The 19,475-nt window shown below is 40.8% G+C and overlaps 1 protein-coding gene across 2 annotated transcripts in view; it reads right to left on the bottom strand.

Annotated features, from left to right (window-relative positions):
* CSGALNACT1 (chondroitin sulfate N-acetylgalactosaminyltransferase 1) overlaps positions 1-13,042 on the bottom strand; it is a 45,688-nt gene extending 32,646 nt beyond the window's left edge. For both annotated transcript variants that reach the window (XM_026848125.1, XM_026848124.1), the window contains exons 1-2: positions 12,928-13,042; positions 12,386-12,535 (exon numbers count right to left, since the gene is read on the bottom strand). The gene's annotated coding sequence lies outside the window, so the exon portion shown is untranslated. The remainder of the gene's footprint in view (positions 1-12,385; positions 12,536-12,927) is intronic.
* Positions 13,043-19,475: the final 6,433 nt, after the last annotated feature.

A 19,475-nucleotide genomic window follows, 5' to 3' on the forward strand; every position in this document is an offset into this window, starting at 1 on the left:
CTCTGTTCAGTCTCAAAATGTCACACCCCTCTGATTACCTACACTGCAACAGGACATCTGAAAGCAGCTTCAAAGAACCCTAACTTGCTTTGCACCTTCATATCACATGCGCACGGCCACTAAAGAACAGAAACACAAACTTTAAAATTCATTGCCAAGCCCATGCCATTTAAGCTCAGCAATCAAATTAAAAACTTTGTGCATGCGAGAGGGGAGATGTATTGCCTGCCAAGATGACATTTATACTCAGAGTAAACAAGCAGCACAGCCTAGATTTTCTAATGCGACAGGCTGTTTACAGGCTCTGATTTTCAGGTGCTGAACACTCAGACCACATGCGTGCAAACAAACCATAAGCTTGTGAAAACACAAACCACATGCTCCAAACTGAAACCTTCATTCTAGCAAACATAAGGAACTGGGTTAAATTGTAGATTGTGCTGTCCTCAAGCATTCCTCCAGTCTGGCTATTAGCACTGACATACCCAAGCTGGGAATACACAACTCCCTTTGCTTTGCTGGAGGGATAGAAAAATGTGTTTAGAAGAAAGAATTGAGGAGTAAACATAAGGAGACAAAAGGTGAGGGTGTTTGTGGGAACCACTTAGAATCATGTTGTTATTAAAATAACCTTTTAATGTGAAGAAATTGGCTGCAGGTATGTTCACAGCTACAAAGAAAAACAAAATCTCAACATGGTTTGAAGCAGTTTTGCTGAAGGGAAGGAGCTGTAGCAGCTGGCTTGGATTCTAAAAAGTGTTTGGGAAAAAAAAGAAAAACTCCACGTGTTCAAGACATATATATCTGCAGAGAACATCAAGAGAGCCTTAGAGAGCACAACAGAGCCCAGACTAGAACCATACCTCTTCTCATGAAGGAATGAGGAGTGGACTGAGAGCCTTACTCAAGTGACTCTCCTATTTTCCTTTTGCAGCCTCTACCAGCGAGGGACTCCCAGGTTTTGCTCTTTCCAAAGGCAGGCTGGGTTAGGAAGCTTTTAACACCCCTCTTTCCACTAAGTATATTTATCTCAGCAGTCCCAGTGGGCCTGAATCCAGCTACAACAAACTTTCTGGGCACTTGTGACTGTTACGAAATGGAGTGACTCAGCCAAGCTACATCAAAAAGAGAACATCTTTTATTTGTTCACAGGAACTTAATAAGCCAAGGGAGGAAAAAACCCAAGTGACAGGAAAGACACATCCCTACGTATCTTCAACTTACAAAGCTTAGCCCTTCTCCCTGACTTTAGGCAGGTGTTGCTATCTGGTTTTCTGTCTCCCCATACACTTCTGACTGCTTTGCCTCCCTCCCCAGACCCATAGCTCTGTGCTTCAGAGACTCTTAGCCATCTGTCCAGTGAAACAGTTGAATAAAGGTATCAGTGTTTATTTACCACCAGTATTTCTCCACTTATGTTCCCATTGCCATGGTGAGCAGCAACAGAGCCTGAAAGATAAGGTCAAAACATAGCCTAGGTATCTCCCACAAGCCATCTGGAAGAATCGTTTCCTGAGGAATTCTCTAGCATGGATTTGCACTTGCTCTGTGACCAAAAGCCAACCTCAGCTCAGCACTCTGGACTCCTAACTGAGCTCCCGGGACATCTAGGAACAAGAACTATCCCTAAAAACCCTGAATCCAGATTCTTCTAAAGGAACTGTAGAGGAATTTCCCAGTTCCTTATAGGTTATCAGTGTTACCTCTTTGGTCTATGTCAGCCTCATTGTTTCTTCCAGTGTAGGAAGACCCTAAGTGAAAGGTTCATTTTAATCTAGATCGCCATCAAGATGGAATACGATCAAAAAACCAGATCAAAATTAAGAAAAAAGACACAGTGTGCTAAGGGAAACAAATATTTAGCCAGAAAATAGGCATAACTCAAAGGAAACTGATCCAGGTAAAAGAAAAGGTGTCAGTAAAGAGTTGTGAATAATTCTTGCCTGATTTTCAGGTCAAAAACCACACTTCAGTGCTTTGCTGCCTCAGTCCTAAGAGATCTGAAATGCTTGCCTTGAGCTACTACTGACCACATGCACCAGTTCAATGAAAAAGACCGCAAGTTTAGTAGAAGTGCATAGCATAAGCTTAGGAGCAACGACTCAAGAGTTGTGTCATTTAGCGGGCAAAGATTACACTACAGCCCCTCACACTTGGAAATAAGCCCTCTCTTGAAAAAAGTCCCATGTGAGTAAACACAAAAGGACACTGTAAGGAAGAGCAGAAGCTCTCTCACTGCACTGAAGTGACTAGTGTGCAGCACATCAGAGCCTCTCCAAAACACTACTGTCAGCATGTGCAGGTACCAACATCTTTCCCAGGGCAAAAGGGTCTGTAAATTGGCCTGGAAGACAGCTCTGATCAATTTGTAGATGACAGATATATACATCATTATGTTATAAGACTGAACAGCAGCATATGCAAGCAAAGTCTCCTTCCTGGAGGCAATACGATCCTGTGCAAGTATTTTTCACTGTCTGCTTCTTGATATTTCCAACTGTAACAAAGACAGTAACGATGATACACACTGTAATTATGCATTTAGATAAGATGGTGAAATAAATCAGAGGTGGGTATGAACTTAAGATGAAATCACTCTCTGTGGCATCTTCTTGTCACTGTCATGGAAGCCCAGTCAAGGACCTTTAGCTAGACACTGAACTTAAACTCATCTGGAACTTGACAATCTAAATCCAACCCTAGCAGTGTAAGAGTTAGCATCATTATTAATATGCTGAGTACTACTTCTCCAAAAATCTCAATGTGAAATATCAGAATCCTCCAGAAGGTGGGGGTTTTTCCCTCCCCAGTGGATACGTTATCATAGACATTGCTTGGATAAAGCCTATTTATTTCAGATATGAAGGGGGGAAAAAAGTGCCAAGTCTGGAGCTGCCCATGACAGTTGCAGCAAGAAACTAAAGAGGCCTATACCAACATGAAAGCTTTTAACATGCCACTGTAAATGTTAAAATGTCAGTTAGATTTCTTCAAGAGTTTGATAATTTTCTTACAAATCACTTTAATGGCAGTTCAAACTCAGCTGAGAGGAACTGTGGACAAAATTTGGTTCTAATTCTTTAAATTCACATATTTTTAATGTGTTGGGGTTTTTTTGTTTGGTTTTTTTTTTTTTTAGAGAGACAAAATGAATGCGAAAACAAAACTCTTAAAAGAAGCAAAAGAAGCATCAGAAAAGTCTTACTGAGGAGGACAGCTTTGCAGTGGCACTCCCAGCAGGTGATGCTCAGCTGACCAAGTGTGATACTACTATCATGAAATTATGCCTACCAGCTCACAATCTGGCCCAGGGACTCCAGAGAAAAAATGCAGTTGTCACCTCAAGCTGACGTTCACCTAAACAATAGTGCCCAGCAGCAAGAAATTAGCAAAGCACAGATATTTATCACACCAGGACTTTGTGGCCTGTCTCATCCCCACATCCTCTCTTTCATTGGTAATTCTGGAAGAGTTTACCCTTACCTTGAAGTCCCCTTGATACCAATTAGCTCATCGCAGTGGAAGGAAATTCTCCTGGACCTAAGGTCTGCCGTAACAGCAAAGGCTCACCTATTCTCTCTGGCTGTCTGGAGAAGAGCACATTAGTCAACTAAGATGAAGATTATAATGGATGCAAGGACTCCCTGAAGACTTTCCCCTCACAGTCAATTCTCTCCTTTGCTGTTTTAGGCAAGCAGAAATATTTCTGTGGAAATGTACCAATACCAAGCTTCCATTAAATACTTTTAAAATCCAGGATGGAACTCTGGAGGTAAACTAAAGAAACAGACTTAATCTGCTCTGTGAATATCAGCACTTCTGTAATTTAAATACGGCAGTGATTAAGGATCTCACAGGACCCAACAGCTTTGTAACTCTATCTCATACAATATAAATACAGTCCCATGACTCATCCATCCTCTTTCCTACACCTTCTCCAACTGATTACATTTGAATCATGCATATTAGAAAAAACATCAAGACAGTACCGTTAGCTTCACTACAAGTTGCAGAAGCACAAAATGGCATGAAATGCCTAACCCTTTTTAATAATGATACTGTTCTCCACTGCAGATCACCTGGCATGCACCCCTTGGCCCTCTGAAAAAATAATGCAAACACTCCCTGATTAAATTACTCCTGGAGTGGAAAAGACATTGAGCAGCCTGCCTGTTTCAATTGGCTGTATAGTGACAGAGCTCAATGAATATAGAAATAATTGGAAATCCTAGACCAATACAGAGGAGGAATATGACCCACATGAAGGGTATGCTGGAGTTGTCTGAGAGTAAAAGCATAGTGTTGTATCAAACAGTTGGTATCAGGGATAGGGGTTAAAAAACAAATAAAGATTACTTCAGTAAATTGTTCCAATGGGGATGGAAAGTCTTTTCAAAAGCTCTTTACAGGCTGTCATCCTAGGAAAGAGGTGAAACTGAGAATTTGTTATGTCCTAATTCTTAACTCTAATCTAGACCTTTGTGTTTCTTTTGCTGTTGAGGTTTAATAGGTTTACAGGATTATTAAGCAATTGCCAGCCAAGTTTCTTTGACTTGGACTCTGAAGTTATGACCTTTTTAGTAGTTAATAGACAAAAGGATTCTAATCAGAATATAAAAAATGCACAACTACCTTAGGGAAAAAAAAAAAAAAAAAGCTTTACCAGCAGATGAGCCTGTTTTCACCAACTCAAGCAAATGAACTGCAAAGAACGTAAGAAAATTACAGAATTACAGCCCTGCACTTACTGGAAAAAATCTGTAACATAACTCCCTTAAATCTCTAAAAAAAAGCCTACATTTTCCTTGGACGTGGCTCACTTGCCCACCTGTGCTAACCAGAAATAACTAGCAGCCCAGTGTAAGAGGTGTTTCTGGTGAAACAGAAGTGGTCTGCTTCCCACATAGTCCCTGCAGCTGGAGTACAAGGCACGTTCAGGCATCCCATATAGCTCTGGCCCTTCTGGTATGTATACCACTCCCTGGAATTGCTGGGAAACAAGGGATGTTACAGCAACCTTCTTCAGCTTCTTCTACTTGACTATCGTAGCAAAAGGCAGATCCAGAATTAAGGGAGAAAAAGGAAGTTTAAACCACATTTGTACAAATGCAAACATACATGCATGCACAGTTCTGAACTCTTCTTGGCCACATCTAAAAATTAGGGCTACTGACTCAAAGCATTGTAATGAGTAATGAGATGTGCTCTCAAAACACACTTTTGCATGTACTTTACATTTGAAATGATCTAATTTCTTAGCATAGTTAGTTCTTAAGGATTTTAGAGTGAAGCTTTATTTCCCTTGTCTAATGCTAAGAAATTTTCCTTTCATTCCTTTAACATTACATAAGTGCTTTTCATTTCCTGAACAATTCTCAGAGAAAACTAGGGTATTAGTGGAATAGCTTACTAATTTATTCATAAATATATATATTTGGTTCCGTTAAGCATGAGAAAACTTCACCACTGACTTTTATCTCATAGAATCATCTTACACTCTCCTGCTAGTTGGAAGGTAAGTGACGTATACTTTAGGTCATTTCCCATCCCTGTGGCTCAAACAAAACTCTACTTCTAAGCTAGCAAACACCACTTCCATAATGTGTATCATTCTAAAATACTTCTGTTTCAATTTGTTAGGATTTGAGTCAATATTCTGATGTATTATATATTTGCCTCAGATAATTGTTTGACTTAATAGCAATCTGATGAGAAAAAAAAAAACAGTGCAGGAAACCTGTTTCACAATATACACTGCTGTATATTTTGCTAATAGATTTTTACAAGCTTTCCAAAAGTTGATTTAAAATCTATTCCCTGAAATCAAGAGGCTTCACCTTCTCACAAATAAACTACTAAAAAGTTTCCTGTGAAAAGGGTGTTTCAAAACTGTTACCTCTATTTTCAGATTATTCTAACTGGAGAGGAATAATTTTCTTAAATACTGTCTGCACATTAAAAGTGCATATAGGAAAGACTGATGTGCTGGAGTAAAGCTCCTTCTTTACAAATCCATACAACTCTTAAAGTTTCCCACTGTGAAGGATGTCATCCTACACGTTAATGAAAACACCAGTTGTAGGATACATGAAGGCAAAGAACTCAAATATAGACATACTCTGGACTGGATGAGTTGAAATCCAACAACCCTAACAGGGGTTGGATGACTGATTACAAAAGGTAAAAAATAAAATTTCACACAATGCATCCTTCATAACTGGAAGCTTCTTTATTCCAACACTGAGTGATTACCACTGATCCCTGGCAATGTAACTCTACCTAATTCCATTACGATCACCATGGCCAGCACTTTCATAGCTATATTCTCTGAAGTAAATTCACAGGGAAAAATGCTGGAAAAACCTCTTAAATTATATAAGGACTAAAATCTCATTTTTAAGATTGAAATGTTCTGCCTTGTAAGCCCTCCTAGATGCAGTTGAAGTACCACTTTGGTAGCAGAAATAGCACTACAGGTGACATAATGTCTCCTTACCTTTTGTCATTCCCATCCCAGCAAAAGATGTGAGTGAAACACAAAGCAGTGAACATCAATGCTGGGCTGAGTAACATGTGAAAGTCACTGAAGCCATCTGCTTTAGTGCATATGCCTGGGAGCCCTTTGGAAATTCAATCACTCCTGTGGTTTGAATATTCTACCCTGTAATTCTTTATCACCCCAGCTTGCAAAAGCAGTGACCACTTAATAAACCATGTCCAAACCAGGTGGAGTTACAGATGGCTCAACTGTTCTGAAAATTAAGCGATTCTAATTTCTGAATATGGCTATACAATAGAATATTATCTAGTAGGCAGAGCTCTCTGCTGAAATGCAGGAGTCTTAAGTCCTACTTCTGGTTCTGCCACTGGCCCACTGGAAAGACTCTGGGTGAGTCTTTTCACCATACACAAAACAGGAACAATAAGAGAATTCCCTCAAAATCTGAGCAACATTACAGACAGATGATTAATAGGGGTATCTGGCTGCAGGCTTTTGGCTTTGAAAATCTTGATCCAGTTTCTCATCCTGGAGAGGAAGAGAGTATTATTAAATTTAAGAACTGTCAACTATTTATAGCCTCAGCTATAAAAAAAAAAAAAAAAAAAGTTTTGCAGAAAGAGCAAGCCAGAAACCCATTGCTGCTTCAACCCTCTCCAGTAGAAACAATTCCCAGGGGTATGTGCACACTGTTCCAAGGTTGCCAGAGTGCATATTGTTCCGTGCCTTCTTGCCAGTAAATTCCAGGACCACTTTCAGTCACACAATAGAGAGGAAAAAAGAAAAAAAAATTTCCCCAGGATTTCACTTCAGTAGAGTTTCTATCACTGTTCTGTTATTCTTCACTTTCTGAATAAGAAGATGATGCCCATGTCCAAGTGACTGGTTTGTGCTTCTGTTACCAAGGCAATGCAATATGAAGACAATGGCTATTCATGTAAATGGAGGGGTAGCCCACTTTGTCACAGGCACAGTCTTGGAAATGAAAGCTATCACCTCTTTTATTTGCTATTATAGATGAAAACTGCAAAGTTTTTCCCTATTGTTCTCCACCCATCATTGGTAGATTTTTCCTAATCTAGCTCACAGACATCACTAGCAAAACTAAACTTACTTGTATGCTTGTGTTACTTCATGCAGTCTAGTTGTCCCTACTACACTCAGGCAATATCTGCAAGCCCATTCTCTTGAGCTGGGAGCAGACCACCAGTTAAACTGGTAGGATGGCTATATGGCTTCAATGGGACAGCAGAATAGCAGCTTCATAGAGTTTAGGGCAGACTGGGTGCTGCATTGAGCAGTACTGCTGAGTACTGCAGAGTCCTGCAACTGCAAAGTCCTGCTTTCAGCTCTGGGACCCTCAGCATAAGAATGACACTGACCTGCTTAGGCAGGTCCAGAGGAGGGCCAGAAAGACAATCAGGGGGCTGGAGCACCTCTCCTATAAAGAGAGGCTGAGAGAGTTGGGGTTGTTCAGCCTGGAGAAGAGAAGGCTCAGGCGAGACCTTATAGCGGCCTTCCAGTACATCAAGGAGGCCTATATAAAAGATGGGGAGGGACTTTTGCACAAGGACATGTAGTGATAGGATAAGGGGTAATGGCTTTAAACTGAAAGAGGGTAGATTTAGATTAGATGTAAGGAAGAAATTCTTTACTGTGAGAATGGTGAGACACTGAACAGGTTGCCCAGAGAAGCTGTGGCTGCCCCCTCCCTGGCAGTATTCAAGGCCAGGCTGGACGGGGCTTTGAGCAACCTGGTCTAGTGGAAGGTGTCCCTGCCCATGGCAGAGGGGTTGGAAATAGATGATCTTTAAGATCCCTTCTAACTCAAACTATTCTGTGATCCTGTGAAGATCTCAACAATGTTTAATGCTAATGTAGTCTTAAGAACACTCCTATTGGCTTTAATGATGTCTGGCATGAAACTGAATTAGCACATTATAATTTAGCTTAAAAAACATAAACCTGTTGATGGTGAATGTGAAAACAGAATACAGAACTGTAACTGTTCTGAAACTGAGGAGAGCTAAGCCTGTGACTTTAAACAAAACCAAAAAAATCTATTGTTTTCAGTGTAAGGAGAAGTATTAATTTTACAGAACTGAATATTTCATTTTTCCCATAGATTCTAGTAAAGACATGAAGCTATGTGGTCTGGGTTGCCTTTGACAGTCTACAGAGAAGATGTAAGTAATCTGCAATCCTCACTGTCAGCCCATGTAGTTAAATGTAGTTAGAAGTGGCTGCACTGCTGACCCTTCAAAGCATGGACTCAAAATTAGTACATCTGAGAAAAAAGCAGAAATCTGCAAAGTCCCTACAGCCTCATCATTGATTTCATCATCACTGATGACTTCCAGTTACTAGAAATTTAACAACAAGCATCCATGTAAAGAACATCACAACCCAGAATTCAAAACACAGTGCCTGAAAGACCAAACTGCTGTGTCTGTGTTTCCTAATGAAGGTGTGAAACAACAAGATGGGCTTTTAGTATCCCATAGCAGTTACTGCACTGCCTATAAGTGTAGCCTAAATGAGTAGTTAATGAACTGAAACAAGTGGAAACCTGCTATTAAGGCCCTAACTTTAGATGTTTTGCTGCAGCTGAGGTAGAGCCAAGAAATAAAGTTCATTTGACTTGATCTACAGGCTCATGGCATTTCCTGAAGTAGATGCTGACAACTGCAGTTGAACTAGTCAAGCTCCCTGGAGGCAGCGGGAGACATTCAGTGTACGGTATTTTTATCCAAGTCTTTTTTCTCAAGCCTAAATGCAATCAAGTTGCAATGAAAGGGTCCCACTCAATTGTATGAATAAGCAAAACCACTGGGGTTCACTCAAGCCCTCCAGCAACATGGCATTCTGCCAAAGGCCTCTCTTCAGACCAAGACATGACTTCAGACATGACTCCTTATTAGCAATATTATAACAGTGCTGAGAGGCCCTCACAGAGACTGCAGTCACACACCAAGTCTAAAATGCACACATGACGAGATAATCTGGGTGAAATATTTGCACCCTGAACAGTTAAAAGAAATATAGTTTGCCGAGTGCTCTACAGATCCATTTCTCTCTAGCCCTTGGTCCTTAAACTCTTCAGTTTACATCCCCCAAGTCTTCTATCTTGTCACCTACTTCAGTGGGCCCATCCTTAAACAATAACACACAGCTTTGTGCTACCTTCTGACAACCAACCTTCTGCCTCAGTGTCAAGAAAAAGTCAGAGTTCTGCACAACATTCAATATGTTAATATACTCATTGGTAGAGAATACAGCTCATCATGAAGACATTTTTTCTGAAAACTAAGTCTCAAAGGGAGGTGAAAAGATTTACTCTCTTTTTGACTAATCAGTCAAGTATAAGAAGGTAAAGCATACACTAATAAACATATCTTTCAGTCTTTAATAATGAAATAATTAAGAACAATGGTGACACCTTGTCTGGATAGACACAGAGAAAATGGGTTTGTGGATGAAAGACTAACAGTGCACTGTCTGAAAAATCTTGTAGAAAAGACTGAATAAGAAATGAGAGGTTCCTCAAGAATCAGAAAATGGCCTCAGGTATGCTCCCAAAGGCATGGTGTGATAGAGTTTTCTCTTGTCAGAGGAGTAACTAACTGATGGATGCTCATGAACAGGCTTTTTCCAACAGATGTGTCCTGAAAGGTACACTATGTGCAAACAAGAAAATCTTGTCAGAAGAGGATCAAATCAGTAGGATGCAGTAAAAACCTTTCTGCTATAAGCTAGGTATGAATAGATTAAGCATTTCAGCATTTTATTTTTTTGTTTGTATCTTGGATAAGTGTTTCTAAAAATGTTGACTATTTTAACTAGATATTACAAATAAAAGTTCTTATGCATTTCCTCTTAACCTGGCTTGAGGTGTGTGTGATTTAAACTAACTAGACAACACCTAGCCTTTCCTTAGGGGCATGGCAATCCATAGGCCGGGTCACTCGGGTAACAAAACAAGCAACCAGTTAACCTGACACTGTTCATGGCATGCAAGGAGAAACACAGCAAGCCACAAGCTCTGCTACACTTGCTAGGTAGAAAGCTGGCACCACAAACAGCAGGAGAAACAAACACCTTCCAGTAACCACTGGTAAGCAAAAAGGCTGGAATCCAGTAAGATATTACAGAATATGCTTCAACTTCAAAGATCCCAAAGAACACACCAAGGCACCCACAACATTTATTCTCCTTCCCCATTCATGCTTTCTGGCAAAGTAATGTCAGGTGAAATGTCAACACACCATGGTGTGTTACTCATGAGATTCCCTTTGAGAAGCAGGACTCACAAACTAGAGATCCGAAGGGAAGGAATGCAGCCCAATACACCCTCTGCCAGTGATGGTGGATCAGAGAAGTTATCCAAATGTTGAGAAAACGTTTCAGAAAACATGTTATATGATAAACACATTAGTTTATTATACTGCTTAATTTTAAGGTTTTTAAGGCATATTCAACTTGAGATAACTTTGACAGTAGGGAATAAGTTTTTTTTCTTGACAGTAGAAAACAGGTTGCAGACATAAAATGCGTATTTGTACTGTGACAGGATATGGATTTATAACTCCCAAAATTAGATAACAGAAAATGCTAAGAAGATTTGGTGAGATTTGGTTGATTAAAAAAAAGTTATGCCTCTATGGGTTTTAAAATCACCTTTGAATGAATTTATTTGAGTATTATAAATGCTTATAGTAGTAAATATTTTTGCTCTGTAAGATTAAAAATAGCTCACTGTAGCTTTGTAACACTACCCTGTATTATTCCCTACCCCATCCCAAGTGAAAAGCCTCTTGACAAACAGTTAAAAGACAAATCTCTTGAATGGAGCCAACACTATTTGGAATTCAAACAGCAAACAGTTTCAGAGATGTGAGGAGCCAAACAAGATAGATTGAGAATATTTTTTTAAATTAAAAATGTTTCTGGACTGCAGTCTAGAATGTCTGCCTTAAAACATGCTTCCCCTTATAAGAGATATCACAAAGATTCAGATGGATTGATTTAAATAACAATAAAATTATAGAAAGCATATGTCAAAATCTTGAATTATAAAAACTGCAACCTTGCTACTGAAAATAGTAAAATAAAAATTAATCTCATTTGAATGGCAATTTCTTAAATTACTTGAAAAGAAACATAAACAAGAAATAGTATTCTCTAATTTCCCAGGCACTAACAACTCACCAACAGTGGTATCCCATACAAATACCACTTTCAATGAAGTTACATAGGGCCAATGCTGTAGTGACACCTTTCAGCTGTACTGATCCTCATGATTCAACCTTTCAAAGTGATATACTTCCCATAACAGGCAACATTAAGTGGAGAAGAAAATAAACCAGTCTGAATCACTATCTTTCTATTTTATTCTGGAGTGCTGTTAAAAAAAATATGTACAAAAAATGCACTGTATATATTTGAAAACAATTCTACTGAAGTTAAACATTACCATAAAAGTCATCATCTTACAAGGAAAGTGATTCACAGTGGAAACAATTTGTAACTCAGTTTTACAAAGTTTTTATAGGAATTGCCTACCCAGGGCAAAAAGTCCACTCACTCACACACTTAATGTGATAATAATAGAGAAGAAACCTGAAGCAATTACAAAAACGATCTCTCATTGATCTAGGGTACACAAGCTAACAGAAACATGCAGATATGTAGAAGATATTGTTGAAATAAAAATACCAGGTTTTAAGAGTCACACAGACAAGCAACAGCTTTATCACAAAGATATTCACATCTTATCAACAAGACAGACAGATAGCAACAGGATAATCTTAGTAACTATAGATGAAAAGAAATACTACATCTACTTCATATTCTAATTTCAGAGATAGGGAAAGAAGATTGCCTTACCTCAAATACAGCCTGAAGAGAGACATTAACAATATGTCTACATCCTTTCTTCCCTTGATAGCAATCTAAGAATAAATACAAAATGGCAAATAACTATCTTCCCTACGGACAGCACGTGCCCAGGAGTAATATGCTTCCCACTAAAGTGTGCTAAAAAGAAGTGAAAAAAAAAATGTAGCTCAAAAAGACAATCCTTGCAAAATAAAAAGGCAAAAACTTTATACTTGAAATTCACAATAAGATTTATTGCATTTTGAGGGAGTAGAGACATTCAGGGATTAAATAATATAGACAAAACTGTGATGTCACCTCAGTTCTCAATAAAATATTAATTTGGTACATTTGTCTACAAAAGAAAGACAGTAAATTCATCTGCACAGAACTCAGTCACTGAAGACCTGAAAAGATTCCTATTCCAGTAGTAGGCACACAGGGGCTCACATGATAAAACCTTGTTAACTTGCTTTTTCCTCCCAAGCTACAGTGCTTGCTAAAACTACACTCAAATGTTAAATGATTTGGTCAAGAGTTCATCCACTGACCTGCAATGAAAGCCGTGTGTTCAGCTCCAACATTTTCTAACAGCAAACAAGAAAAAAATGGTTTCACGGAATGAACTGTTAAAAAAGAAAATCCTCACATAAGCTTTCCCCGAGGGGGAAGAAATATCCACAGGCTTTAAATTGGCCAGGCGGATTTAAGAGGAAGAAAAAAAAAAAAAAAAAAAAAAAAAAGGCAGCTCCTTCTGTTGCGTCAAAGAGCCCACTGTGCAATAGGAACAGTGAACAGAGTTGTTAAACTGGCAAGCTTTTACTGAAGACAGCTTTTCAATATGCTCTCAGCATCGTCTCCCAGGGCTGGCTGGAGACAGTCCCACTCCTCTTATATGAGCTATGCTTCTTCAAGAGGCAATCACTCTTAAGGACACTTTCTATAAACATGCTGTTTGACTGGTTTTGCTGCACATGATGAGGGTAATTATGTACATATACGTACCTGCTTTCACGTATCAGAACTGCATGCTCTGTGGGAAAACGCAGGCATATTCAAACCAATGATCGTTACACCAGCTTAAGAGCGGGATGATATTGATAACTGCCTGCCTGCTAAAACTCTGTTATCTGCTTATGCCATACAGTATGCTGTTGGAAAGCAATTTTGAAAAGCACAGTACTTACAGAGGAAACCTCTCATGCAATTCCGTTGGGACGTGGTAGCCCAAGCAGTGCTCACTGAGTAAAGGAAATCAGTAGTCACATGCTTCTGACTAGCTTTGTGTTAAGCGAAGAGAGCTTGGATAGCCACCAGAGACTGTAACTACGAGGGATGAGTTAACTGAACCTCCTGGGAATGACCACTATATGACTGAAGACATCTTCAGCAGCTGAAGCAGTGTATTTACTGTGAACAGAGCAAGGAAACTGAGCACTCTGGTTAAACGTGAATAAAGCCACATTCATCACCACATACCTCTGGATACACAGATCTCTGCAGCGGAGGAGATCACCCTGCATCTCTTTTACAAGCCATGGAGACCTAAGAAAAAGCATTCAGAGCACAGTTCAACCTACTCCAATTCCTATCTAGTCAGCTGAACTGTCTTCTGGGCTTCACCGCCTACAAAGGGAACCTACGATGGCTTTCTTAAAGGAAGGTTGCAGACACCAACATTTATTGAGGTGTCACTCCAAGTGGCAAGGCAATACACACCTGCGAGATGTGTGCAGAAAGAACCTGCAAGGAAAAAGAATGGGATTGGTAAGAGACAGGAATGAAAAAGGGGAAGTATAAACTGTGGAACACACTCTTCGACCTGACTGCAGGATTAAAAGCAGCGACAAACATATGCAGATGGTTAATTTAAAATTTCTTTTCTATTTCTATATCTTTTAGAGTTGCCACAGGGACATTATGAGCCTGAATATGTGGGAAGGCAGCAGGAGGAAAGGAAGTACATCCAGGAGATAAATTCTCCCTCTCCAATGTTCTTTCTCTAGTAAGAAAACTTCCAGAGAGAAAAAGTATTTCTTTAACTGCTTCTCTTCAAGTCCTTCCAGGTGAAAATTAATTTTCCCCCTATAAAGTGTTTTCATAAATGGCAGAATAATTTTCTGGATAAAGTACACCTGATTTGCAAGTGAAATACTGCGTTTTCTAAGCTTTTAGCCCTGTAAACTGAATGCAAGGTCCTATTTTTTGCACCAAGCAGTGTGCTTCTCTGTTATGCTCTCACCACACTGGACAACTCACTGTGTTCAGAGCTCCAGCTGTAGTGTCACTGGATTCACAAGTGTATCTTTGGCTGAATGAGAGTATGGTGATGAATAATTATATCCCTGCGCTTCCACAACATAGACTGCTTTATCCCATACCACAAACCTGACTTAGACCTGCCCCTAGCACTTGTTAATACACTGGTCCTGCGTAAGTGACAACAGCCTATGGGACCAAGTCAGGAAATCCAATACAGAATGGATGCTATCTGCTAGGATTATGCCAATCCAGAAGTTTAGGAGGTGGAGAATGACATTCAAAGCCCTCTGACAAAGTTCAGTAGCAACCTAATGCCTTCTCAACCCTCTCTGTATTGGCTAGAGTCACAGTGACCCTAATGGAGCCCCTCAGTTGTGGTGCAGAAACAATTTGGTGTGCTACAGCCAAGGTCTGCAATACTGCCTTTGCATACACCATGTATCTCTGTCCCTCTGCTGCATCAACGACACTGCCTGAATCCACTTCAGGCGTTATCTCTGTTACTCAGAGGCCTTTCTTGACAAACAGGACAATCCTCCCAAGGAAAAAACAACCTTCATAGCATCAGATGCCTTGATGTCAATGCTGCTAATTTCATACTACAGAATGTTACAAAGCCTCTTCCTGGTACACAAGGTTCATGTAGGCATTTCAGATGGGTCCCGAATTCCTGCAGGAAAGAGGATGTATGCACTTCTAGTTGACTGGCTAAAATGTTGAGACCTTCGTCATGCCCTGCACTGTGGAAATCAAACCAGCATGAACTTGGAAAAGTCACTTTAGGCAGAGAGGAAGCTTCAGACCCTGATGTACCTAGCCTAGCCCCACAACCTACAGGCTTGGCTCCTGGGATGGGAGAGCAGTAAGCAGGGCCATTGGCACATCAGTGGTTCAGGTTTAGTACAGTGACAGCTCTAAACAGAGCACATGGTCAGCTAAAACCTACAGCTTACATTTCCAGCACCTGCAAACACTACTCCTATCTCACCAGGTAGAGATACAGCACCCATATTCACAAAAACCATACTGCTCCACTTCTTCCCTCCACAAATAAAATATAAGTGGTGTTCCCCGCTCTCTCACTGACACGGCTTGCCCTAATCCCCTGCAATTCTTCTGATCCCACTACCTGATGAAAAACTTGAACTCTCATCACCTCCTTGCCTGGAGGGGCTGAATAGACTGGCAAACAGGTGTAGCTTTAGGAATAAATGCAGAGGCAAGGATTTGACAAATCTCTGCAAGAGGCAGCAGAGTACTTCCTTTGAAAAAAATATTATTCACAGCTTTAAATGAAATAAAAAACCACCAAAGTGTCTAGCTAACACATAGTCAAAAAAAAAAAAAAGAAAAAAAAAAAGGGGGTGTTTCTAATTCACTGGAGGTATTCCTCTTTGTCTAGGCCAGTGGTTCTCAACCTGTGGTCTACAGGCCCCTAGGTGGCCATGATGTCATCGCAGGTGATCTGTGAAGGGTTAAATCAGGGGTGGGGAACATCCAGCCTGGAAACATTTGGTCTGGCCCCCAGCAAACACTGCACCTCCTTTTCCCACAGCCCCCTCCCCTCAATGCTCCTCTCATACTCAAGCCCTGACGCACTAGTATATTCAGTGCTAGTACGGCTGGTGGGACCCATTTTAACTCGGTGGTTTTTCTCTTAAAGACATTTTCTTAACCCAATGACCCTCTTTAGGGCCACAATGGTGCTGAGGTCTGTTCCTCCAAGTGGTGGCCCTGGAAAATTTATGGTGTCTGAACACAGAAAAACAAGGGGGGAGGTGAGAAGAGTAAAAACTTTTCATCAAATTTTAATGTAAAAATTGGCATCAAATTTGGAATTAGCATGTTAACATACCATAAAAAGGCCCATTTGAGCAAGAAGAATGTTGATGGTATAATTTTAAATTCATATGAAATCATTGTAATAAAGATATTATGACTGTGTACACTAACTGGTTAATTTATTTGTCCTTCTCTCCAAATTTGAAGAATCTTCATGAGAAAATTGAAATAAATATTTGATGCAGTCTAGTGCTTTAGATCTTGAATTAAGTCTTGGTGGTCCGTGGCCACAAAAGGTATTTAAAGGGGGTGAAGGAAAGGTTGGGTGAATTAAATACAGCTATATCTTGCTTTCAGGACACATTGTGAAACTGCTTCCAAAACTGCCATCTCTCTACCTAGCTGGTGTCTTAGGGGTGATTCTGCACCAGAAGTTTTGCAGGGGACCCCTCACACATCCATTCCTTTTCAAAAACAACTTCTGATAACCTGCTGCCATCTATTTCACTCTTGTAGCACCCTGATCCTGGCCTCACAAGCAGCATATGGGGAGCAATAGCCCATCAGTCCTTGTTGGGCAGTTTCTGAAGAGACAAAATTCACAAGGTTTGTTACTATATTCAGCCCCACGATGCAAATTTTTGTTTTTTAACCCAAATTTGGATGTATGCATCTACACAAGTACAGAGGGAAGAACTCCAGATAGACCTACAGTGATTAACACTGCTGCATTTGCAGGGGATTTCAGGGCTGTGAAGTAATTTCTTGAGACCTGTGCCATGGTACAGCATTTTGTAGCTTTGATAGCAAGGACAGGAGAGGAAGAAGAGGAGGCATCTATTTTACAAGGGACAGCTGACTTCCCGCTGTGGCTTTGTCACCTCTCTGAATGGTAAATTAAACACATACTTTGTGCTCCTTCAGACAGCAACTGAGCCCTGTATGGTGAGAGCCCTGAAAAGGGGGCAACGAATAGGATTTCATTGCAGCCAGCATGCACTGCTGGCTATTGACTGACAGGGTCAACTGCTTTCAGTGAGACCCTTGAGCAGAAGTTGTCATTGCTGCCATTTGTCAAGGAACCCTAATTAGGACTTGTTAGTACAGCAGCAGGAAATCAAAAGGTGGGATGGAATAATGACAGTTCAAAGTTAGTCTGGACTCAGCCCCCTCTTTTTCCTTTGCAAGCACACCTCTTGCTGAAGTATGCCAATTTTCACATGACATTTCTTCCCCCAAGCACAGCCCAATATTGCAGCCACAGAGTGAAATCAAGGTAGAATTCCCACCAAAAGAGCATGGAAAGTTCCTCACATAACACTGCTAGTGGTTTTGAAATAGGAGGAATTGACAACAGAACAGAGAAGACAAGACAAGGAGCCAAGTTCCCAACCCTCACAGGGACTTGACAGCTGAAAATCTGTGGCAGCCTAGCACCATAAGATCAAATTTTCACCTGCAGCAGAATGATAAGAAGCATCTGTGGGCCTTGTGCAATAACTGAGAAAAAACAAGGCAAAAATATACCACAGTCTCCTTCGCATGGAAACAGGACCCTTACCTATAAAAGAGGTTAAGAATCTGTTAAAACTATTTGCTAGTCAGGTTACTACACCAACTCTTAGATGTGGAACAAACTGACAAGGAAAAAATTGAGAAATCTATAGAAAGAAAAGACAGGCTTGTAATCAAGCATCTTAACACTGAAAACTAATGATAAGCGAAACTCAGTTCCGCGTTTTTGAGGGCTAGGTGCGTTTCTGTGGTAAAAGCTCCTGGTTTTCCTTGGCATCTTCTGTTGGTGATCTTGGTACTGGGCCATAAAACCCTTTGAGAAGTACAAGCCCAGGCAGTAGCACTTTGGCCTTGGATTTTTTAAAGTGGGCTTTGATTTGCAGGAACATCAAGTTTAGGAAGGCAACAGCAACAAGCATCAGTGATTTCAGTTGCCTCTAAGCACGATTATATCCATGACACTGCCCACAGGGCCAAAAAACAGGTTTCTTGAAAGTAGCTTGGCAAGTTTCCTACCAGCTATCATACTAGCTGCTGAAGAACAGGCCCCTTCTACCTTGGCTCCCAAAATTCCCTATGGTAAATCGCAAGTTTTAGGAGCCCAAACTATTGCCTTGGGCTACATGAAACCGCTGTAGCCTTCTCTCCCCAGCAAGCCCTCTTAACTCCCAAACTTCCTGCTCCACAGGTGGTCCTGAGCCTACTCCCACCTGTTATGGTAAAGGCCCTCAGAGGAACTCTCCAAGACTCATTTTGGAGTGTTAGACAGCAAGCAGTCTTTTTTGCAGCACTGGGCGCACAAATAGCTTTACAAAAGTGAGCGCACCCGAGATCTATACATGGCAGCTAATATACTGCGAGATGAAACATATTCATAACTTTTCCGAGAAATTAGTTACATATGCATCAGAATTCCCGGAACTAATTATAATATCTGCATCCTAATAATGCATGCGGTTTCTTGCTGCGTGATGGTCTCGAGGGGTCCCTGGTGGTAGTCGGTAGCCTTCCGTGTCTGCTGGTTGACCTCAGTGCTCACGCATGCTCACAAAGGTCTGTTTAGGAGATGTGCAGCTGTGACTTGTGTCTTGAGCTGGCTTGTTTTAATTTGTCCCGTCCTCACTCCTGTTATCTTCAAGAATAGGCCCCAACTCTCTTATTTATTAGTCTTATCTTCAACCCCCTTTCTTCTTCACGAAAGCACCAACCTTCAGCTGTGTCTGCACGTTCTAGAAACTACACTAGCACTGACCTACTTTATTCTCAGTAAAAAGTGTTTAGCAAGACGAAAACCAAGACGAAAAAAAAATGTTAGTAAGACGTTTTGGCTTCACACCCTCAAAGTCCTTGCAGCCCCTTGCCAGCCATTCCGGACTCCTTTCCCCTCCCTAGCCCCGCCCCAACGGCCACCACAGAAAACACACACATCGCAGGACCGAGAGAGGGGCACAAAGAGTAACGACAGCCCGGCGGGGCCGCCCCGCCAGCACCGGGAGCTCTCCTGCCCGCTTCCAAAATGGCGGCAGCCGCGCGCCGGCGG

This window comes from Athene cunicularia (genome assembly GCF_003259725.1).
Source record: "Athene cunicularia isolate RWA chromosome 4 unlocalized genomic scaffold, athCun1 chr4_part2, whole genome shotgun sequence".
Lineage (NCBI taxonomy): Eukaryota > Metazoa > Chordata > Aves > Strigiformes > Strigidae > Athene > Athene cunicularia.